We start from the raw sequence: 25,872 nt of genomic DNA, 5'->3' as shown, positions 1-25,872 counted from the left end.
AAACCTCTATTTGAGGTGAAAACCCAGTCAAACTCTTCTTCAATAATAGAACCAAGTCAAATGAGATAACCAAGACCTTTTGACCAAAACTAAGACATCCCTCCATTCATTAAATCAGCCTCTCCTGAAATCAAAATTCCAAAGTCAATACTAGTCTGCTCCTTAGAAAGAAGTCAACTCAGCTTTGCAATTTTGTTGCTTCATTACGGACTCGACCCTGCAACTTCACTGCTTCAATACATACTACAACTTCTCTACTCTATTACAAACTTGGCCTTGCAACTTTGCTACCCCATCTCGGCCCTATAGTGGCTCTACAATACTTCGTCTTTGTGGTAGAAAGAGAATTATTTCGGCTCTTCATTCATCAGATAAGTATCTCCTTTCCTTCCTGATGGTTTTCCTTCTCTTGTAGACTTCCTCGCATCCCTTCTTCTCACAAGGTAATTTCAGATTTGAGTCTTGCTTATTATACTCCAAACTGGCACGAATGCATGGGTATAAATAGTAGTTCGTGATTGCTCTATTAGGCCGACATGAGGATCTTTGTAGGCCGACTTGATGATGGAGGAGATTTACATAAAAAATAATTTTAGCCTTTGATACACAATGCCCAATAAGGGTCTAGACTTTAATGACTTCATGACTCAACCCTAGAAGCCTTCAATGGAGCCTTTAATCTAGAAATAAAATAATCAAAGCATGAAACTCATGTTAATATATAATTTTCTTTCATAATAAATTTTCTTTTTCTTTCTTTTGACAACTACATTACATCATGACTCAAATATAATTATGAAGACTGATACTAGTTACATTTCTCAACACTCCCTCTTAACTAGGGAGGTATTCATAATTGTACACATAGGTACAAGGATGAACTCATATTGACATGTTCTATGAAGAGTCTCAACACACACAATGCTATGGACCAAATACTTGACCAAGGTATCAATCCAATTGGGACTAAGGTGTTATCCAAGCTTCTGCCACTATAGGTACCGTCAAGATTCAGCTCTAACACCAACCCACAGGGGTCTAGGTATTGTATCCAAGGTCAGAGCTCCACAAGACCAACAATACCCTCCCTACTTCAGAATCCAAACATCATCACAGGCCCCACCAAATGTCCCCTCAAGCATCATACAAGCACACAACCCAAGATGCTTCATCTCTCCCTATAAACTAAATCAGATATATCCATTAGTTCAAGCATGCTTCTAAATATTCAAACTTCTTATGGAGAGATCTTGCACAATCAAAACCCCAATTAGTAACAAACTTTCAATATATATATGTTAGCACAGACCTTCGGGGTCTTCAACCATATTGATGTTGCTCAGGTCATCATGTTCTCATAATGATGGAAGCTTCTTTCTTCAACTTCTTCAGCAGAACCAAATTCATCCTCTACACTAAAACATCCAAATCTTTGTTCTCAACTTCATTATTAGTAGTGCTTTAGCCACTCTCTGATCTTTATTCTTTCTTCAAGGTCTTCAATATAGTTGTCACAATATGCCCTCCCTCTCAACTAGAGAGATATACACTTCCTCTTATTCAAGTTCCCTCTTAACTTAGGGAGATCAACCATTTTATTTATTCAACTATATAGGCTTTTTCTTTTTGCATTATCATATCATCAGAGAACCTTCGGCCTTCCAAAACTTCATTCCTTTACGTGGCAACAAAGCATCTTTCAATCATTAATGTAGGCTTCAAAGTCATTAAGCTCCCTCTTTTCATAATGCTCAACATCATCATCAAGTCATTATCAAGTATGAGGTAGATAAGCATCTTCAACATCTTGAAGACTATGTACCTACAAATCTTTTAACGACAAGTACAACCAAGCACAAATACATATATATATACAAGAGCATGTTATTACAATGGGAGCATCTAGGTTATCAAAACTTTTGAACAAGAAATCAAAATTTAGACATTGAAAACCTAAACATATTTAGGTTTACAATCAACAAGAGTTACACCTTTCATGCCCTAAACTTCTAACAACCTTTGCTAGGGTTTTGTCACAAACCCTAGATTTCATCATAGTTATCATTCTAATCATAGCATTATACTACTAGGGTTTCATTATTATGTCCTAGAATCTTATTTCAATCTTTACTAGAGTTTTATCGTAAACCCTAGGTACATAAAACTTTAATGTTAATGTACAACAATTCGACCAAGCTAGGGTTTCAGTCAAACAAAAGCATATACTTCTAGGGTTTCATTCCTAGGATCTTATATTGATGTCAACAAGAGTTTTGTTGTAAACCATAATTCATAAAACCCTAAAAATCTAGGGCTTCATCATATATCTATCAACAACAAACGCTAAAAAGCTAGGGTTTCATTTATAGCATCAACAAACCCTAAACATCAAGAGAGTAGGATTTAATCATATGTTCTAGACTTTTATTAACAAATCCTAGGTAGGCTAGGGTTTCATTATCAACATACCCTAAGCATCAAAAGGTTAGGATTTTACAGTGAACCCTAAAGGTTCTGGTTTTACCAAAGTGAACAAAAGATAGATGGTATAGTAAGGATTGATGTAATCCAAAGATTAATCACCCTAAATAAGAATCTTGATGATTCAAATCCCTAAACATGAAAGAGTTAGTAATTTAAAATGATCGTCCCTTTTTAAATGAAAAAGATTAGCTACAAATCCTGTGGTCTTGAAAATACCTTGAGTTGCTTCTTCTTGTAGGGTTTCCTCTTTGAAGGGCTCCCTCTGCAACAAAGCTTCTTTCATGATTCAAGTCTTTCCTTTGGAGTCTCCCTTTTAATCCTTGTACATGCAAGCTTAGTCCTTTCAGGGAAAAAATACAAGAGAAAGGATAATAAAGATAAAGCTAGATATATAATACTTATCCTTTGTAAGAAGTCGGAAGCTTCTTTATGAAGGGCTCCCTCTTACCTATAGCATTTACTTGACAAGTACCAAAAGTATACACGTACAAGAGTATGATGACGAACTAGGGGATTTTAGATCCAAACCCTAAAATATCAATTCTAGGGTTTTACATTCAGTTATATACTTGCTATGGTTTTTCAATTTCTCCTTGGACTACCTACAAACTCTATGTTAAAGAAAGCGTAACTAGGTTCGGTCTTCATAAGGACATGATCTTTGTATTTGATGTAACAAAAGGAAATAAATAATTTTTGTAATCTTGCTACATGGGTTTCATGAGCAAGAAGTGTCACTAGGTGAAAGACTTCTTCTTGATGTCTTTAGGATTTATTTATAAGTCAAAGAATCATGTCATGTGTATAGAAACTCTTCATGAGTTTATGTAAATATGTACAAGTCTTCAAAGTTGTCAAACAGCCCTCCAAGACCAAGATCAATGCCTCAAAACAAGCCTATCAAAGTCTGCAAGCAAAACGATAAGGAGATGTTCATGTCGGCTCCAAATAAATAAATTAAATGTATTAATATATGTCATGTCGGCTTGAAGCATAGACACGTCGGTTCATAAGGTAATGTCGGCTCAATTATATGTGCACAACCACTATAAATACCCTGTTGGGGTATCCGCAAATGGGCAAGAAAGAATTCGCATATACCTCTGAAATCTTCGCATAAGGGAGCCGCATTTAAGGGAGTCGCAGTTAATGGAGCCGCAGTTAAGGGAGTCGCAGTTAATGGAGCCGCAGTCAAGGTTAATGGAGTCGCAATCAAGGTTGATGGAGCCGCAATCAAGGTAAAGGAGCCACAGTCAAGGTCAAGAAGCAAAAGTCAATAGTTGCAGTCAGATCCGCATTGAGGTAAGGCATGTCTAAGGGTTCAAGCTGCCTCCTCGGATGGGTATAAGGAGCAGCAGGACCAAGGCTTGTCACCCTCTCGGCATACCTATAGGTTGAAGGAGCAGTCCAGATTATCCTCGAATGAGTGAAAGGAAATCATATGGTATGGTATCTCTGTAATCTTCAAGCACAATATTGGCAATACAGTGATAAGATCTCATATGCATGGCAGACTTAGAATGATGCTCTCACTACAGTGACAATAAATGAATCTATATATATAAGGAGATCTTACTTGGTCTAATCCTGAAGATGTTACTGCAGTCTCGGCATGTCTACAGATTTGGGTGCAGGATCTCGGTGACTAGGTGCAGTCATGAATGAAGCAGAGATTCATATTCTAGAAGACAGTCTAGAATGTCCTTCTCGGAGGTGTGAAATCTCGGATGAGGTATAGTAAGGTACCTCTGTTATAACATGGTTACAACCTCAGTCAAGGATCACAAGAAGTATTACAGTCCATGTAGGATGAAAGAAGCAGTGTAGTGAAGTGCCATCATGATGCAGAGATCCTAAAGTCATCCATGATGTAACAATGATGAACTTAATGATATTGCTACCGCAATGAAGTTATCAATGGTGTCAGAGGAGCAGCAAGATGATGATCTCAGCAGTGCTCGAGGGAGAGGATTGATATCTTGGTCTTGGAGAGGCAAAATGTGTCAAGGGTCATGGTCTTGGTATTCGTCAATGGAATCTCTATAAGAAGAATTTATGCATGGGTTTTCCTCTCCAAGAAGAAGAGGTTTTGGCCCTGGCTGAAAGCCAAACATTTGTGTTCTTGTCTCTTTTGTTTCTGATAACAGTTTGATGAAGTTAACATACACATGCTAATAATGAAGTAAACATCAATCTAAGATAAATTGTTTAAATACTTCACAAACTGTTATCATGTTAAAAGAAGAATCAATTTAATATGCATGCCCTAGATTCTTCAACACTCTAGAGATCAAAACTAAGGTTTCTATGATAGCACAAAAGGAAATAGAGTTAGGATTTATTAACTAGGGTTTATAAGAATTTGGATGCCAACAACTTTCAATATTACAAACCCTAGAACCAAACTCGATTACAAAAACCCTAATCTAATTTGAGTTAGACTTTATATTGTTAAAGCAATTATACGTACCTCACATCTTTCTTACCTCATTCTATTTTGTAAGCAACTTCTTTTCAAGGATAAAATTGGACCTTCTTAAGTTTTGCCTTCAAGGATGCCAAGATTGACTTCTACTACTTTCGTTTAAAGAGTGTTGCTATAGATCTTTAACTCGACTTTTACTATTGCTTTATCACATATTCCCAAGACCTGATAACTGACTTCTTTGGATGCTCCATTTATACTCTTGTAGATTGAGTATACCTTAGTTCTTGTATTTTTGATATATTGTCAAAACATTTATCCTTGTGCTCAGCACTTCAGATTCTTAAGACAGATTTCATGACCCATACTAATTTGCAATTGTCTACTATAGCATATCCTTATTTTTGGATATACACTGAACTGTTTTGAACCTCCTTATACACTAATTTTTTGTTGTAATTCCTTTCAAGCTCGACCTTTTTACTTTTCTCCGCAGTTTCGACCTAGAGATGGCCACTGTAGATTCATTGTGTAGGCCAAAACATCACTATGCAAGGAGCCAAATGTATCACTGTGAAAACGCTTGAATACGTCAAAGATGTTACTATTCAATAGGGCCAAAATATGTCACTGTAGTTGCTAGTGGCTCAAAAGTAGCCTTCAAAAGAGCTTAGTCATGGTTACAAAGGTGAGCGAGTCTCACTGTCCCTCCTTGGATTCAAAACAAGTCTCGAACAAAATAAATCATGTCCCATATCCTAAAGATAGCGAGCTTCCAATAGGGGATAATACCACAATCATTTGTAGCCTTGAAAAATAAAACGATCTCCTTTGTACTTTTATATTTCGTTGAAGTGGCCCAAATTTCTCATTATGTTTCAGTAGTTACCTAATAGAAATTGTTTTTGCCAATGATCTTGAAGCTGCCTTTTGTTCTTCTCCTTCTCCTTAGCTCTAATAACATGTTGGAAAATCATGAAGGAAGAAAGATTTTCTCATTTTGATAATTAATTGTGATTTCTTTATTATCTTACTATCTTCTTTTAGGTTTTTATTTGTCTTTTTGTCATCAAACAATTATCAAAACATGAACATGAAGATCAAGGACACATGATTTAGGCTCTCAGCCAAGGCAAAACCCCTTTTTGAGGGGAAAACCCAGTCAAACTCTTCTTCAATACTAGAACCAAGTCAAATGAGACAACCAATACCAAGACATCCCTCCACTCATCAAGTCAGCATCTCATGAAATCAAATTTCGAAAGTCAATACTAGTCTACTCCTTAGAAACAATTCAATTCAGCTCTTCAATTTCGTTGCTTCATTACAGACTCGGCCGTGCAACTTCACTGCTTCAATACAAACTACAGCTTCACTGCTCTATCATAAACTCAGCCTTGCAACTTCGCTACTCCATCTCGGCCCTGTAGTGGCTCTACAATACTTAGATTTTGTGGCTGAAAGAGAATTATTATGGCTCTTCATTCATCAAATAAGTATCTCCTTTCCTTCATTATGGCTTTCCTTCTCTTGTAGACTTCCTCGCATCCCTTCTTCTCTCTAGGTAATTTCAAATTTGTATATTTCTTATTATACTCCAAATTGGGTTGAATGTTGTTATGAATAAAAATATATATAAAATAATACAAATAATGTAAAACAATAATAGTAATAAATAATGATTAATTAGTAACTAGTTAATGAAAAGGTGTGTCCCTAAGGACATAACCGTTAATGAAGAGGTACTTGCCTAGGGTATATAAGCAGACCCTCACCCTCATTGTAATCATCATATCCTACAATGGATGTCTTCGTCTTCGAAGTATTATGAATATTACTCTGATGTGTATATGAACAATGTTTGTTACATTAGTAGCAGAGCATTCCTCTAAGTAAACGAACTTTGTTCGTTGCAGTGGTATTAGAGCCACGTTCTCCGATCCCGGTCATTGACCATTAAAGCCTTCGTCAATGTACTTGTCATTGCAATTAAGCGTTACGTTATATAGTTGGAGGCTCTCCATTTTGTCGGATTCACTATCAGGTCTTTGGTCATTGAAAAGAAATATATATATCTACACATTAGATAAAAAATAAATAAACAATGAGATTATATAAATTAGAAAGAAGGAAAAAAATTATTAAAAAAAAAGGAAGGTTAAAAAAAAAAAAAAAAAATATTAAAAAAATGGAGGAAAAAAATTGTATATCATTCAATTAAAAAAGAAAAAGAAAAAAGAAACGTCAAGCAATCGGGCCACTCGCCCTCAACAATGTCTGCCACTGCTCAAGCCCCCGACCATCGCCTCTCTTGCGACAGGCAACCTTCGACCGCCGCCCTTCTCCATCACCTCCTTGGTACCAACCACCACCACATTTCGCCGCCAGCCACCTTCCTGTTTTGTCCCAGCCACAACCTGTCATCGTCCACTTTCCTTAGCTCTATTGTCTATTTCCTTGACCAGCCATTTGTTCACACCGCCGCACAACCATAGCCATCAATTGCCATTGATTCCGCCTATACCATCACTTATCCCCAGCGTCCACTAATAGAGCTCCATCGTGAAGCTGCAGTCACAACCACGAGATAGATGGTCGTGCCATCATCTGCCACAGTTTCACTTTCAAATAGCATTAGTACTCTGCCCTTTCATCGCCACTGATTAATCCACTGAACGGTCCTGTTTCCCCGCCACCATCACACTCTTTCTACTGTTAATCCACATTCATTTCCGACCAGCATGTCCCTTCGTCACTAGTTTTGGCCCCCGTCAAACCCTTCTTGGTCAAGGCTAGTCATATAACTTAACTATTACATAACCTTTATGAAAACCAATGTTACTTTATAATAGTTATATAATTTTAAATAATTCTATAGTTATATAATGAATAAGTATATAATTATAATTATAATTATAATGATATAACCATATTTAAAAATAAATAAATAAAAATTCCAAGTCCAAAAAATAAAGGGAGAGTTTTTAAACAATTCAATACTAAGGTTAAACAAAACAAAACAAAATTATTATTTGAAAAGAATAATAAGTTTTGAAGATTAGAAATTTCTGTTTTCCCACCCCGGTTTTCAGTTTCACCTTATTTCTCCCATATAGTTAAATGCCCTTTCCCATATCCATACATTTAACAACTGAAAAAATAAATTTTTGCTGAAAACACAAATTCTGGAAATTTTACAGAATGCTTGAAAATGCAGAAATAAAAATCAGCAGGTACAAACAGTCATTTAACACATTTGAACACAGTGATTTTTGGTCAATGTGACCCTGGAAAAACCCCCTACAACTCTTGGGGAAAACCAGTTTGAGAGCTCTTCTTTATTTCTGAAAATGCCTTTTTTACAGTGAGAAATATTCAGCAAAAAAACCGCAAGCAAATTTACAACTTATCTCTTTTCTCGTGCCTCACAGCAAACTGGAAATTACAGCAAACAGGACAGCAATAAATGTTGTACGGCCTCGTCGATTTTCGTGCCCACTTTCAGCATTAAATGCTGTTGTACGACCTGCATTAAATGCACTGTACGAACTACAATAAATGCGATGTACGGACCTTGATTTGCGTGCAGAAAAAACAACAAACTGCTCCTCGATTTCTGTGCAAACCAACGATACGGATTTCTAGAAAATCGTGCCAAAATCTGTCTTTCATTGTGTGCTGAATCAGCTGTACAAATCTGCTCAACTGTTGCCTTGGAATGTGTGCCAAACTGTTGTTTCCTTCTCCTCCCTGCTCAGAAATCTCTCTTGCTCTCTTGCTCTCTCTCTCTCAATCTGCTCATGAAAGAATGAATGACCATTTCCTCATTTTCCTCCCTTAATCTAACCCTAAGTGACTTTTGGGTGATCCCTAAATCCAATGGCTAAAATAGACTTAGATCTATGGCTGAGATTAAATGCTCATTTAAATCTCACTTTCTATTTTTTAATTCACCCCACTTTAATAAAGACCCACTTAGTCATTTATTTCCAAAGTCACTTTTCCTTTCTAATTTTACATTGACTTTAATAAAGTCACTTTAAAATTAGACTTTAGTAACTTTATCACTTAAAGTCACTTTTAAATTAGATTTAACTTTATAAAAATTATAAAGTCACTTTAAGAGAAAAATTAAATTCTTTTTGACACTTTTCCCTAGGCCAAAGATCAAAGCCTTAGGGAACCACCTGTCCTCTGGTACCAAATTTCAACACTCCCTCTTACCAAAGAAGGTGTTCCTCACCACACCCATCTTGTCTCTGAAGTGGTCATGCTTGCCCCGTGGTAAGGCTTTGGTAAGAATCAGTGGGAATATACTCAAGCTTCATAGCTCCCTTCTGAACATAGTCTCTGATGAAATGATATTTGATCCCGATATGCTTTGACCTGTCATGAAATACTGGATTCTTCGTGAATTTAATGCAACTCTGATTATCACAGTAAATCACTGAAAGTCTCAACGGCTGACCAAATAAGCCAAACAATATCTTGCGAAGCTAGATGGCCTCACAACTAGCTAGACTGGCTGCCATATACTCTGCTCCCGCTGAACTCAATGCTACTGACTGCTACTTCCGGCTGAACCCAACCCAAAACAGCACCCTAAAGTGCTCTTCCTATCAGAAGCACAACCTACCCAATCAGAATCAGTATAACCTGCCAATCTCACTCCATCCCCCTGCCTGTAGTCCAGACCATAATCCACTGTCCCCTCCAAGTACCGCAAAATGTGTTTTGCAGCCACCCAGTGAACCTTCCTAGGCTCACACATAAATTGACTCATCGTGTTGACTGCAAAACAAATATCTGGTCTAGTGTTGACCAAATACATCAAGGAACCAATCAGCTGCCTGTACAATGTGGGAGCCACCAACTCGGAATCCGAAGCATGAAGCTTCTTCCAGTTGGTGATCATCGGTGTTGACATGGGTCTACAATCCTCCATGTGGAATCTGCTAAGAATGTCCACCATATACTTCCCCTGCCCCAGGAAGAAATGCCCCTCCTCCTGCCACACCTCCAAACCCAAAAAGTAATGCATCATGCCGATGTCCTTCATCTCAAACTCCGCCGCAAGATCTCCCTTGCAGTGCTCTATGAGTCTCTCTGCACCTATAATGACCAAGTCATCCACATACAGCACCAGAATGAGAGGCTCCTCACCTATCACAATAAAGTAAAGGTTCGAATCTGCCTCACTCTTTGTGAAACCCAACCCCTGCAAGTATGTATCTATCCTGGAGTACCAAGCTCTGGGAGCTTGCTTCAGGCCATAAAGGGCCTTCTTCAGTCTGCACACATGGGACTCCTTCCCATGCACCTCAAAGCCCTGTGGCTGCTCAATGTACACCTCCTCCTGTATGAAGCCACTGAGAAATGCAGTCTTCACATCCATCTGGTGGATTTTCCAATCCATCTCTTCTGCTATCGATATAATGGAGCGGATCGAAGTATATCGAGCCACGGGAGCAAAGGTCTCCTCATAATCAACTCCCTCTACCTGGGAGAACCCTCTAGCCACAAACCTCGCTTTGAATTTCTCAATGCTGCCATCTGCAGCGTGCTTTACCTTGTAAAGCCATCTGGAAGTAACCACGGATTTGCCCTCAAGCCTCGGCACCACCTCCCAAACATCATTCTTCATGATAGAAGAATACTCCTCCTGCATGGCCTCTCTCCAGACCTGCTGGCTAGCTGCCTCCTCATAGCTAGAAGGCTCAGAGTCAAGGATGCTGGTAGCCATTGCCATATAGCTACAAAATCTCTCAGGTGGTCTACTCTCTCTGACCGGTCTCTTAGGCTCAGCAACAGATGTGGCATCTCTCAAGGTGTCCTAAAGCCACTTGGGCTTCCTCTTCCATGAGCGCACTTCTCCCATAGGAGAATGAAACTCCTCCTCATCATCATCAGGAGCCTGAACTCCTGACTGTCTGTCTGTTGTCCTCCTGCCTGCACCTGAACCTGTAGAAGCTGAGGTACCGTGTGAACTGTCCATCAATGGACTCCCTAGTGAACTGCTCTGCATGCTGCCCGGAGCACCACCCCTCTGGCTCGGTGAGCCACTGCTCACTGACGGACTTGACATCCTCATAGATGTACCTCCTGATCTTCCTGATCCCTACCCACTGGATCCCTGCGACTGACTCAACTGCTGCTGAGGGTCTGGCTGATCCAGATACTCTAACTCCCATGATCTCCTAAAGGCCCTGTCCTCCTCGAACTTCACATCCCGCTTGACAACAACTCTCCTCTGTGCAGGAATGTAAATTCGAAAGGCCTTTGAGGTCTCATTGTAGCCCACAAAGATGCCCTTCTCTACTGTAGGCTCTAGTTTGGTCCTCTTCTCCTTGGGTATGTAGGAGTATGTAATGCATCCAAAGATATGAAGATGACCAATATCAGGCTTCTTCCCAGAAAAAGCCTCCTCCAGAGTCATGTGCCCCAAGGCACGATGCGGACTCCTGTTCTGCAAGTAAACAGCTGTGTTGCAGGCCTCTGCCCACAAGAACAATGGCAACCTCTGATCATGTAACATGGCTTTGGCATCCCCTACGATGGATCTGTTCTTCCTCTCCGCAACCCCGTTTTGCTGGGGGTTGTAAGGAACAGTGAACTCCCTCCTAATGCCTGCCTCCGCACAATAGTCAACAAACTCTCCAAGGGTGTACTCTCCCCCATTGTCTGACCTTAGGGACTTAATCTTCCGACCTGTCTGTGTCTCCACAAGAGCTCTAAACTCCTGAAACCGCTTGAAGACCTCACTCTTGGTCTTCAAGAAATAAATCCAGGTCCTCCTGGAGTGATCATCAATGAATAAAACATAGTACTCATATCCACTCAAGGAAACATGAGACATCCGACTGCTCACATCAGAATGAATCAAATGAATCAAATCAAGTATCCCAGTCGCTATGCTGTCATTGCTGGGAAAAGGGGATTTGGCAAACTTGCCCATCGCACATCCTCTGCAAGTATCAAAGTGATCAGTACTGAAATCTGGCACACCTGTAGTGATCTCCCGCAATGTCCTCAAGGCTCCATGATACATATGTCCCATCCTGCGATGCCAAATCTCACACAGCTCAGAACTGCTAGCTCTGCTGTCGGTACTACTGCTCAATGCCACAAGGGACTGGAATGCAAACTTGTACACCTTTTCATGGCGTACACCTATCACTCTAGCTGAATCGACTGGAGTGCCCCTGGGATACATCAACACATGTCCTCCCCTGAACAGTACCTCATATCCTCTGTCCTCCAAAGCTGATATGGATATGAGGTTCTTCCTCATCCCTGGCACATAAAGAACATCTGTCACCTTCAAGGGAGGTTTGGACTCCCTCTGAAATGTCAGTGTCCCCACCCTGACTGCTCTAACAACTCTGTCATCACCGAGTACTACCTCTATATCAGTGCCACTCTCTGAAAGCTCTGAGAAGTACTCACGGACTCCTGTCATGTGACGTGAAGCCCCACTGTCCACATACTAGATACCCGAAGATGCTCCGCTAATCGAGGGAAAAGCATGCTCCCTCTGAACCTGTGTGGCAGGTGATCCTGCACTAGAGGACTCATACGCAGTGAACCCAAACTCCCGGTCAAAACGAACTGCAAAGTCCTCAACCTCTGCTGAAGCTGCCACGTTCTGGTTCTTCCCCTTCTTCTTCTTCTTCTTCTCCGGACACACAACTGCACAGTGTCCCATCTTTTGACAATTCCAACACTTCACCTTGGAATAGTCCTTCTGCGTGTTACCCTGTTTACCTTTACCTTTGCCTTTGCCCCCACCATTGCTTGTGGAAGCCTGCTTCTTCCCTTTGCCTTTCTTGCCTCCTGCTGACAGTGCTACATCCTCATCCTGCTCAACTGGCTTGGCTGCCCCAAGCTGACCTTTCCTGATCTCTGTCTGAATGCAATCATCCCAAAACCTCTCCCATGTGGGAAGGGTCTCACGTGCACAAACCCCATCAGCAAAGTTCATCCATGAACGGAGGAGGCCATTCACTGCAATCCGCACCAACTCAATGGGTTGAATGGCCTCTCCAATTGCTGCCAACTCATCTCTCACATTAGTAATATTCGTGAGATATCCAGCTGCACTATCATTACCCATTTTAATGTTCTTCAGCTTCTCCTTCAGGACTATTTTCCGGTTCTCATTGGTACTCTGGTAGAGACTGGACAATGTTGTCCACATCTCATGGGCATTGCTCTTTCCTCTCACATGAGGAATGCAATGGTCTTTGACTCTGTCTAGAATCAGTCTCTTACCCTTGTTGTTTTTTTTATTATAAGCAGCCAACTGAGTAGCATCAGTAGGCACAACAACAGGGTTCTGTGTGGTATGCACCATGATATCCCAGACTTCTGCTTCCTCAAAGATACTCTGCATTCTCTCCTTCCAAACGCTGTAATTTGTATGCCCATCCAACCTATCCTCCACCCTCAATCCCAATGACATCCTGTTGTCCTAAAACTGAAAAATAGCACTGTTGTAGTAAAGATAAAACTGTTGTTTGTCAAAAATCAGCTTGCTGAAATTTTCCGAGTGAAAAATCAGCAGGCTGTAATTTTCCTCCTTGTTGTCCCAAACTGCACTATAGCACTCAAGCTCTGATACCATGTAAAAATTTCTCATTTTCCCACCCCACTTTTCAGTTTCACCTTATTTCTCCCATATAGTTAAATGCCCTTTCCCATATCCATACATTTAACAATTGAAAAAATAAATTTTTGCTGAAAACACAAATTCTGGAAATTTTACAAAATGCTGGAAAATGCAGAAATAAAAATCAGCAGGTACAAACAGTATTTAACACATTTGAACACAGTGATTTTTGGTCAATGTAACCCTGGAAAAACCACCTACAACTCTTGGGGAAAACCAGTTTGAGAGCTCTTCTTTATTTCTGAAAATACCTTTTTTACAGTGAGAAATATTCAGCAAAAAATTAACAAGCAAATTTACAACTTATCTCTTTTCCCGTGCCTCACAGCAAACTGAAAATTACAGCAAACAGGACAGCAATAAATGTTGTACAGCCTCCTCGATTTTCGTGCCCACTTTCAGCATTAAATGTTGTTGTACGGCCTGCATTAAATGCATTGTATGGACTGCAATAAATGCGTTGTATAGACCTCGATTTGCGTGCAAAAAAAAACAGCAAACTGCTCCTCGATTTCTGTGCAAACCAGCTGTACGAATTTCTAGAAAATCGTGCCAAAATCTGCCTTTCACTGTATGCTGAATCAGCTGTACAAATCTGCTCAACTGCTGCCTTGGAATGTGTGCCAAGCTACTGTCTCTTTCTCCTCCCTGCTCAGAAATCTCTCTTGCTCTCTTGCTCTCTCTCTCAATCTGCTCATGAAAGAATGAATGACTTTTTCCTCCTTTTCCTCCCTTAATCTAACCCTAAGTGACTTTTGGGTGATCCCTAAATCCAATGGCTGAAATAGATTTAGATCTATGGCTGAGATTAAATGCTCATTTAAATCTCACTTTCTATTTTTTAATTCACCCCACTTTAATAAAGACCCACTTAGTCATTTATTTCCAAAGTCACTTTTCCTTTCTAATTTTACATTGACTTTAATAAAGTCACTTTAAAATTAGACTTTAGTAACTTTATCACTTAAAGTCACTTTTAAATTAGATTTAACTTTATAAAAATTATAAAGTCACTTTACGAGAAAAATTAAATTCTTTTGGACACTTTTCCCTAGGCCAAAGATCAAAGCCTTAGGGAACCACCTGTCCTCCGGTACCAAATTTCAACAATTAGGAAGGGTTATCTTTAAAATTCTAAGTTCATCCTCCATAAGACCAAATGGAGTCCAATTCGAAAATGATGAAGGAAGAAAAGATGAGTTTCATAAACAAGTCATTACTTTGAACTCGATGCCTGTTTTGTAAAACAAAAATTGGGTATCATTGGATTAAAAAAATTGCAATTTATGTTGTCCAACATGTAGGAAATTATTTAGTACAAAAGAATGTCAAGATAATTAGCAGATGCAAATGAAACTCGCAAAACTACAACAAAAGAACGAAGCATCAGAAAAGAAATATAAAGACCTCAAAGATCAGTTTTATAAAGAATCAATAGAAAGTAACAACGAAATTTGGCATCTAAGAGATCATAGTAAAAAATTACTAGAAAAAGTCAAAAAGTCCAAAACTACAAAGAAAAAATTAGAAGACGAAAAAGAATGTCTCACGGAGAAATTCAACGAGAATCTATCAGAGAAAGAAGAAGAAAATTTGCACTTAAAAGGATTTAATCAAAGATTATTAAAACAAATCAAAAGTTTAAAAGATGATGATGATACTAAGAATAAATTCAACAATCGAGAAAGCGAAGAGCTTTTACGTCTAAGGAAACATAACCAAAACCTTCTTATGCAAATAAAGAAGCTTAAAAGTGACAAGAAGGCACTAAATGACAAGTTAGAACAACTTACTCAAGAAGAAGTATTGAAGTCTCCAGTCGTATCAATCCAAGTCAAAGGTAAAGGAACAAGTACCGATCTAGTCAATATCATAACTCAAGAATATGAGAAACCAATAGAAGTTGAAACATATTCAGATGTTGCAATTCAAACAATGGAAATTCCAAGTGATGATTCCGTAGCCAACTCAACAACATCAGTATTTGAAGCGAATCAGGAAACTGTCATACACATGATAAGAGAAAATCAAACGACAAGAACTCCTTACCGACATCCAAATCATAAGAGCAAACGACTAAGTCGGTATATATATTTGAACCATTCATAAAAAAAACAATGGATTTATGTTCCAAGGAATACTGAAGTTTGCATACTCCAATCCTATGATAACAATTCAATACAAAATTACAGTGATCGGAAGATTCCACAGAAGGTTAATCTAGGATGGTCAGACCCATTCTCAGTCCGACAATTTTGTTTCACTCAGAGCATCATATCGTCTTGTATCAACGAAGATGAAAGTTCAGAGACGAGGAAAGAGATCAAGCCCTTTCATCAGTAAGCTTTGAGGACAAAGCTTTTTGAAGAGGAAGTGTTAAAATTGGCAACCAGGGCCAAATTCCACTTTAGATAGCTCCTTTGGGGAAGATTATTATGGCTTTAAATTCCTCTTTTCGAGAGGACCAAAATCGACCTAAAGATCATCGAATTTGGTTAAGGAGAAGTGTGATTTTGAATTTATGTTACTCTCATCTAAAATCAACAAGGTCGGCCTCACCTATATGTCGGCTCAATAAGCCCAAAAGTCACGTCTCTTCAACCCCATCGACTAGTATATATTGAGGTGCCTACTACCTCATTTCACACATTCATTATAAGAATATCTCTTTGATTTGGACATCAAATTAGAGGCAGCTTGGGGCAAGGAAGAAGCGGTTCTTGAGGAATAACTTTTGGGTGCATATTTGTGGTGAAAGAAAGCCGTGAAGTGTTAAAATTGGCAACTAGGGCCAAATTCCACTTTAGACAACTCCTTTGGGGAAGATTATTATGGCATTAAATTCCCCTTTCCGAGAGGACCAAAATCGACCTAAATATCATCGAATTTGGTTAAGGAGAAGTGTGATTTTGAATCTATGTTTCTCTCATCTAAAAACAACAAGATCAGCCTCACCTATATGTCGGCTCAATAAGCCCAAAATTCACGTCTCTTCAACCCCATCGACTAGTATATATTGAGGTGCCTACTACCTCATTTCACACATTCATTATCAAGAATATCTTTGCGATTTGGACAACAAGTTAGAGGCAGCTTGGGGCAAAGAAGACATGGTTCTTGAGGAATAATTTTTGGGTGCATATTTGTTGTGAAAGAAAATCGTGAAGTGTTAAAATTGGCAACTAGGGCCAAATTCCACTTTAGACAGCTCCTTTCGGGAAGATTATTATGGCATTAAATTCCTCTTTTCGAGAGGACCAAAATCGACCTAAAGATCATCGAATTTGGTTAAGGAGAAGTGTGAGTTTGAATTTATATTTCTCTCATCTAAAATCAACAAGGTCGGCCTCACCTATATGTCGGCTCAATTGTAAAAATTCTATCACTGCAACAACTAATTTATTTTACCTACTTATTTTCCAATAAGTTATTTACAAAAACCCTTCAATAAACATTAAATTAAATTATGTTGCAGATATCACACCATAATACAGAAACAAATACATGCACAAGAATCAAACACATCAACACAGATATTTTTGGACAATTGTCCCCGGAAAAACCCAATTTGGGAAAACTAGTGTAGTAGAGGAGGTTTTCATTATTAAACAGCTTTTCTGAGTACACTAGGTGCCAAACTGGCTCACCTGACTGAGAAATTCTCCGACACCTCTCCTAGGCTTAGCGTCAGACCAGCTAGCTTCTGCGCAACTCCCAGACCCTCTGCGTTAGCACTTTGCCTCTCTGCGTCACCCATGAAGGCCCTCCAGTGACTGCGTAGTCTTGTTGCCTCTGCGTCTCCCTGAGTGGCTTTGCTTCTACCTTCCTGACCTCTGCATTGATCCTTTGGTACTGCCCCTGCCTCTCAGCTTTGTACTCGCTACCTCTTGCTACAATCTAGACCTCTAGTTCGAATTTCTCAGCAAACCCCTCTCCAGAAATCGAACTAACTGGTCTCCCTCAATATATCTCCAACTGACCCTCAAGCCTTCTCTTATACTTTTCCTGTTGATGAATCAACGGCCGAGATTAAGTCCCTAATCGACAGCTAAGATTAAAATAGACTTGATCTTCGTTTCTTAGAAGCTTCTCATCCTTATCTTTATTAATACCCATTAATATTTTTATTTTCGTAAGTTTAGACTTAGGACCTCATTAAAAATATTAATTATTTTAATAACTTTTCATCTGAATGGAATTTTCCAAAACGATTTCTGGGTCTTAGAGATCTCATGCTCTTTAGTCTCTCCACCATTTTTCATGGCTAGAGCACATCTGATGCTACCCCAAATCAACACTCCCTCTTAGCGAGGAATGTGCTCTAGTAATACTCCACACTGAGCATCACTTCGATTATACAGCATCGGTACCTGTGCTGATGCTAGGCCTCCCTACCCAACATCCTCTGCACTGTTGCATCCTGTATTGTTGCCCATGGCTCTATCACTGCCACTGCTACATCTGTACTGCAGCTCCCTTTGCATTCGTGTTGTTGTTGGTCCTTCTTTCCAACAGTGCATCTGCACTGCAACTCCCTTTGCATCCGTGTTGCTACTGGTCCTTCTTCCCAACAGTGCAACCCCTTCTCATCATGTTGCATCATGGTACTGTACTGCAACATCATATCCATTTCTACTACTGAAATGGATTCTTTATCATCTTTATCTTCTCCCTGAAATAATCAAACTTTGTTCTTCCAAGGGCCTTAGTAAGGATGTTTGCCACTTGTTCTCCTATACAGTGTAGCTCAATTGTACAGCTCCTCATTGAACACAGTCTCTGAAAAAATGACACCGAATATCAATGTGCTTTGACCGATCGTGAAACACTGGATTCTCAGAGAGCTTGATGTAACTCTGATTATCACAGATGATCCTGATCGCCTCCATCTTTCCTCTGAATAGGTTCACAAGTAGTTTTCTAAGCCATATGGCTTCACACGAAGCTGTGCTTGCGGCCATATATTCAGCTTCAGTTGAGCTCAGAGCTATGGATTTATGTTTCCTACTGCACCAAGAAGTCATTCCCAATCCAATGTTGAAACTGTACCCAGAGGTACTTTTCCGATCCACTAAACTTCTAGGACAATCTGCATCATTAAATCCACTCAATCTGATATCTTTACTCCTAGTGTACAAGAGAACATAATCGATTGTTCCCTGTATATATTTGAGAACATGTTTGGTTGCTGCCTAGTGCGCCCTCTTCGGTTCCGCCATGAACTAACTGAGGGTGTTGACAAAGTAACAAATGTCTGGCCTGGTATTGACCAGATACATCAAGGACCCTATGAGTTCCCTGTATAAGGTGGGATCAACATCCTTGTCTTCTGATACATCAATTTGCTTCCAGTTGGTGATCATTGGAGTAGCCATGGGTCTACAATCTTGCATCCTGAATCTCTTCAAAAATTTTGTAGCATATCTCCCTTGTCCGAGGAAGATCTCCCCCTTTTGCTGCCAAACTTCCAACCCCGAGAAATAATGCATCTGTCCCAAATCCTTTATGTCGAATTATGTGGCTAGATTCTTCTTGCAGTCCCCGATGAGCCTAGATGATCCTGTCAGGAAGAGATCATCCACATATAATACTAGGATTATAGGCTCATTCTCTACAACCAGATAGTAGAGATTTGGATCTACGTCACTCTTGACAAACCCCATCTTCTGCAAGTAGCCATCAATTTGACCATACCACGCTTTAGGTGCCTGTTTCAGCCCATACAAGGCTTTCTTCAATCTGCATACATGAAACTTATTCTCGTGTGTCTCAAAGCCTTCTAGTTGTTCAATGTATACCTCCTCTTCTATCACCTCGTTCAGGAATGTTGTTTTGACATCCATCTGATGAATCTCCCATCCCATCTGTGTTGCAAGAGATATCACAGTTCTAATAGATGTATACCTAACTACTGGGTTGAAGGTCTCTTCGTAGTCAATTCCTTTTTTCTGTGCATACCCCTTAGCCACAAACCTGGCTTTGTAATTTTCCACACTGTCGTCTGTAGCGTATTTAATCTTGTAGATCCATCTCAAACCTACCACCGATTTGTCTTGAGGCCTCTACACTACCTCCCAGGCATCTTTCACCATTATAGAGTTGTATTCCTCTACCATTGCATCCAACCAAACCTGATGTTGAGCAGCCTCCTGAAAACTGGAAGGCTCCCCATCCTGAGCTACTAATGCTCGATATCTATCTGGTTGTTTTCGCTCGCTTTTATTGTTTCTTGGTGCACCGATGAAATCCTCTACATCTCGCAGAATATGACGAAGTTCCCTACTCGTTCTTCCTCTTGTAGTAGGTGCTTCTGTTAGCTCCTCCTCCTCCTGTGATTCTTCCTGTTCCGAGGAAGAATTCTTGACTTCCGTTGGTTGAAGTGGTTTGACCAATGACTCATTTTTTGACTGCTCCTCGGAAGGCATTTCTCGAGATTTTCTGAAGGCTCTATCTTCCATGAACTTCACATCTCGTCTAACTACTACCTTTGTACTCCCTGGAAGATAGATTCTATATGCCTTAGCGTTCTCGCTATATCCCACTAGATATCCTTTCGATGTAGTTTGATCTAACTTCTTCCTTTTCTCCTTGGGTATACGACAATATGTTAGGCTCCCAAATATTCTGAAATGGCCGACTTCAGGAGTCTTTCCAGTGAAGACTTTCTCTGGAGTAATCTTGCCCAATGCCCTATTAGGAGTTCTATTCTGGACATAGTCTGTCGTGTTGTATGCTTCTACCCACAGGAATTTTTGCATGTCCTGATCATACATCATGGCCCTAGCTGCTTCCACGATAGTCCTATTCTTCCTTTTTGCTACTCCATTCTGCTCCGGATTGTAAGGAGTTGTCCACTCTCTTCTGATGCCTTGCTTAGCGCAAAAATCAGTGAAGTCCTTATCGACGTACTCTCCACCATTATCTGAGCGCAAAAATTTTATTTTCTTCCCTGTCAGGTTCTCCACCAGAGCCTTGAATTCTTTGAATCAACAGAAAACCTCGTCCTTGGTTTTCAGAGAATAATTCCAAGTTTTCCTTGAGTGGTCATCAATGAAGGTGATGAAATATTCGGCACCACTAAGAGCTTTAATGGACATAGTTCCGCAGATATCTAAATGTATCAATCCTAGTACACTCTTGGCCCTATTTTTACTTGTAGGAAATTGCGCTTTGGAATACTTGCCCAGAGCACATCCTCTGCATACATCATCTTGTTCTGTACTAAGATTCGGAACTCCTGTTACAGTTTTCCTGAGAATTCTCAGAGCCCCATGGTGCAAATGTCCCATTCATCTGTGCCATAGTTTGTTCAAATCCTTGTCTCCATTACTGCCTATCAGTGCCATTGGTGATTCTAGTTGTAATCTGTACAACCTGTTACTTTTGATCCCGATCTGAACTTTATTTTTCCAGCTCGGGTGTTTGACGTATACTTTCTCCTTGATGAAGAAAACGTCATAGCGCTTGCCTTGAAGTTGCGATATGGAAAGTAAGTTCATCCCCAGTCCTGGTACATGCAGCACATTGGTAGCATGGAACCGCTCTCCCATTTCTGTTTGAAAAACTATGGTACCCTTCCCTACTGGAGTACACTTTGCCTTATTCCCCATGGTGATCTGAAAATTCATCCTTTCCTCCTGATAATCTGAGAAACATTCCCGAATTCCTATCATATGCTAGGAGGCTCCACTGTCTGTATACCATACCTTTGATGATGCAGAGCTTGTCACACAAGCAACTTCTTCCAATCTGGAAGCCAACATAGAGAAATCGAACTTACTGTCTCTTGTGCAATTTTCTGAAGATTTGTGCAAGTCCCTTGTCATAGATGCCTCTGCATCATGGTCTCGACCCATAATTGATTTTCCCTTCCTGTCTCTGATTACTCACTCTGATACCATGTGAAAATTCTATCACTGCAACAACTGATTTATTTTACCTACTTATTTTCCAATAAGTTATTTACGAAAACCCTTCAGTAAACATTAAAATAAATTTTGTTGCAGATATCACACCATAATACAGAAACAAATACATGCACAAGAATCAAACACATCAACACAGATATTTTTGGACAATTGTCCCCAAAAAAACCCAATGTGGGAAAACCAGTGCAGCAGAGGAGGATTTTATTGTTAAATAGCTTTTCTGAGTACACTAGGTGCCAAACTAGCTCACCCGACTAAAATAAATTCTTCGGCACCTCTCTTAGGCTTAGCGTCAGACCAGCTAGCCTCTGCGCAACTCCCAGATCCTCTGCATCAACACTTTGCCTCTCTGCGTCACCCATGCAAGCCCGCTAGTGACTGCGCAGTCCTGCTACCTGTCCGTCTCCCTGAGTGACTTTGCTTCTGCCTTCGTGACCTATGTGTTGATCCTCTGGTACTATCCCTGCCTCTTAGCGTCGTACTCACTACCTCTTGCTGCAATCCAGACCTCTAGTTCGAATTTCTCAACAAACCCCGCTCCAGAAATCGAACTGATGTTGATTTGTGGTAGCATCGGATCTGCTCTAGCCACAAAATTTGGTGGAGAGGTTGGGGCACATGAGATCTCCAATACCCAGAAAGGGTTTGGGCAGATTCTAAATAGTTTAGGAGATATTAAAATAATTAATATTTTTAATAGAGTCCCTAAGTCTAAACTTAGGGAAATTAAAATATTAATGTGGATTAATATAAAACTGTGTTAGAATGGTCCTAAAGACATGGATCAAGCCAGATCTAATCTTAGTCGTCGATTAGGGACTTAATCTCGGTGGTTGATATGTCAACAAAAAATGTATAAGAGGAGGCTTGAGGGTCACTTGGAGAGCACACCAGATGATTAGTCATTCTATTATCTAGAGCGAGGTTTGCTAAGAGAGATAGAATCAGTGATCGGAGTTGCAGCTGAGGGGTAGTGAGTACAAAGAGACAGAGAGGTAGAGATAGTGCCGGGAGATCAGCGCAGGAGCCAGAGAGTGACGCAGTAGCAGCCAAGGCTCACGCAGGGCCACGCAGATGCAGCCAGGAGCTACGCAGTGCTTCAGAGAGGCCAGCATTGCTGATGCAGAGGGCCAGAAGGCTGACGCAGGGCCTCCTGAGGTTGGTGCAGGCCCATTCAGGGTGACGCGAGGCCAGTGTTGGGCAGAGAGAGGCTGACGCAGTCCAGAAAGGCTGACACTAGGGTTTCTAGGGCAGATTGGAGCTGAGGAGCTGCTGGAGGGTTTCTCTGGGGTTTAAGCCGGGACATTTGTCTCAGACTGAGTGGTACTACTGCCAAGGGCATTCTTTGTTGGGTAAGCCAGATTTGGCACCCAGATTGTACTCTAAAATTGCTTAATAAGAAAACCATCAGATAGCTGCACCGGTTTTCTTGCATTGGGTTTTTCCGGGGACATTGGTCTAAAAATAACGGTGTCATTTTGTGTGCTTGTATCTGTTTCCTTCAGTTGATGATTTGTAACATGTTGAGCATGCACTAGTGTTTATTTTCAGTATTTACATTATAAATAACTTGTTAAGTAACGGATCAAGTAGGTAGGAATAAACCAGTAAAGTGCATGGAGGGTTTCTAACTGGTAGACTTAGAAACTTCAACACGGTATCAGAGCGTGGTTGTAGATCACAGAAGAACTGAGGACATCAGCCAAGCGGAACAATAGCAGCAGAAAACAGTTGTCCTAAGTGACAGAAGTTGTTCCTAGTAGAGTAGCAACAAGGGAAGGGTGACACAGTGCCTGCGTCATCAAGGGTGAGCCAGGAAGAGGCAGCGCAGAGGCCAAGGGAGGCTCACGCAGAGCCACGCAGAGGGCCAGAGGGTTGTGACGCAGTTGGCTGAGGAGGCCGAGTTGCTGGTGCCGGGATTGCGCAGAGCCTAGGAGCTCTCACCTTCAGGTTGCTGGGGTTTAGGAGGCTGTGGGAAAGTTGCAGAGTGGAGCTGGTGGGGTACTATAGTCAGAACAATACCTGACAGGGCAAGGCCAAGGAGGAGGGAGTTGCTACCGAGGGTTTCTAGCCGAGAAATCCGGATCAGTGGTGCGGTTGCACAGACGATCAGAGTAGGGGGCATCTCGACATCGGCAGAAGGATTTCCAGGAGGGAAATCGAGACTCAGAGGGAGTCACATCGAGAACTTCTAGGAGGGAAGTAGAAGAGCAGCATGGCACTACACGGAGTAAGAGACCAGGACAGACTGGACGGAGCATCAAACTTCGCAGTCTAGAAGGCCAGAATCTTATTCGTACTTGACATAAATCGTGTCAAGCACTTCGCCTTGAGGACGATAGCTATCCCAGTCAACCTAGCTGAAAACGACAAGTACGAGGAGACAATGGCAAGGGCCAAGAGCATCATCCTTGACGAGGTCAAGGACCATGTAGTACCACCTAGGATACCAGATTCGTCCAAAAGTCCTGTCGAATCGCGAATCCAGCGAATCCGACACGATTCTCTGCGGATTCGTGTCCAAACTGCATGACACGTCGTGTCCCTTTATGACACGTCGTGTCCTATAACGTGTCCCGAATTTGCACAGCGTGTCGCGATTTTTGGGACGTGTCCTGTTTCTGGGACTCGTTTCCAGCTGCTAGGTTAAAGGGGCGTGTTTGCTCGTTGACAGGCTCATTTTGCAAGTCATTTGGCAACTCATTGTGCTGTTGCAGCGAGGAGCGGACTCTCAGCAAGGAGAATCGACCACCAAACGTCCACAGTCCACCAGGTCTGAGGTAAGTAGTCCACCAGATAACGCAGTTTATAAATTATAACACAAGTGGACCGTGGTTATGGTGGATCATTGGATCAACGGTCAAACTGGCAACGCATTGTAATCATTTTTATTGCTCTGAAATCAGACTTGAATGCTAATGTAACATTATTTTGGGGCCCTTGAATTGGTTAGAAAGACATCTCAGTAGTCTTACAGTTTATAACTTTATCGTTTTCCTGAGCATCAATCGTTTTTGGAGTTCTGAATACATTAGTTGTCTTTGAATATGCCACCGTTGCATAATTATTCCAGGCTACTTGAGCTTGAATGTACTTCGGATCTCTTAAACTATCGTACCAATTATAGGCAACTGCCATCAAGCATAATAATATTGATATTCAATGTTCATATAAGTTTATAAGTTTATAACAGTGCCATGCTTGTTTGGAGTGAGAAACAAACTATATGCATAGCAATAGACATGTTATTTGTAGGTATTATGTGCCATAATTGTCAAAAATGTGTCCCGTTGAATTTCAGCCAGACGTAATGAACTTAAATGTCCATGTTATTCTCATAAAAAGCAGTTCCTATGCAGTGGAATTGCCCATATAAGTTCTTTAGACAACATTCTAACTAATTATAACCCTACCCTCAGCAATGTATTAGCCTTTGACCATTTAAGCACAGAAATCCAGTGAAGAAAGTATTCCTCTGCTGAAAAAGCCAAAGGCAGATAGACAAAGTTATAAGTTATTAGTGTTACCTTAAATTTATGCAGATAGACAAAGTTATAAGCATTCTTGTGGTACTGTGTATAAATTTAATATTTATAATACATTGAAATTTGAAATAAATACAAGAAGAGCACCTACAGCAGTGTGTTTATAAACTATTTGATGAAATGTGCCACTGAAAACTCAGTTGCACATCATCTATGCAATAAATTGGTAATGGTAACAAATTACAATTCAAATTAGTGTTGATTCTTGTTCATTTTTTTTGCATTTTTAAATTTTTACAGTAGTTTGTTCATTTTTTTTACAGGTTGAGGTAACAGTGTTCATGGCTCAATCAAAGGCAGCAGTTAGGGGGCAAAGGAAGGGCAAGAATGTCATGGGTAGAGATGCCCTTCCTCCCCCAATATCATCAGAGTCTGCTGCAAGTAATGTTGAGGGAAGAGGACTTAAAGACAATGATAAATATCCATTGTGGAAATATGTCACAAGAGAGGATGGGCCAAACAACAAGGGAAAGGGAGGAGGCAATGTGTAATGGAACTGCAACTTTTGTAACATTTCTTTCAAAAACACATATTACCGTGTGAAATCACATTTGTTGGCTATACTTGGTTGTGGGATTGGATCTTGTAGAGCTATTACTTCACAAAAGAGAAAAGAATTGGAAAAGGAGGCCAATGTTGGTATGGAACATGTGGCACTGGCTTCAAAATCAAAAACACCCAAGGGCAAGAATGAAGACCCCCTTCCATTTTTTAGGAAAGCCACCACCAAATTTCCATTTGAGAGTTCTACTTCTACTGGGGGACAAGCATTAAAAAGAAGATCACTTGGTCCAATGGACAAGATTTTCCAAAAAGAGAGAC

The 25,872-nt window shown here is 40.4% G+C and overlaps 1 protein-coding gene across 10 annotated transcripts in view; it reads left to right on the top strand.

The window, feature by feature from the left end:
• LOC149209028 (uncharacterized) overlaps positions 1–25,872 on the top strand; it is a 369,369-nt gene that overhangs the window by 320,063 nt on the left and 23,434 nt on the right. The gene's annotated exons all lie outside the window — the stretch shown is intronic.

Source organism: Pinus tabuliformis, chromosome 1_2, assembly GCF_031772625.1.
Source record: "Pinus tabuliformis cultivar Carrire ecotype Pingquan chromosome 1_2, CPIR1, whole genome shotgun sequence".
NCBI classification, from domain to species: Eukaryota; Viridiplantae; Streptophyta; class Pinopsida; order Pinales; family Pinaceae; genus Pinus; species Pinus tabuliformis.
This window is presented reverse-complemented; position numbering and strand designations above follow the sequence as displayed.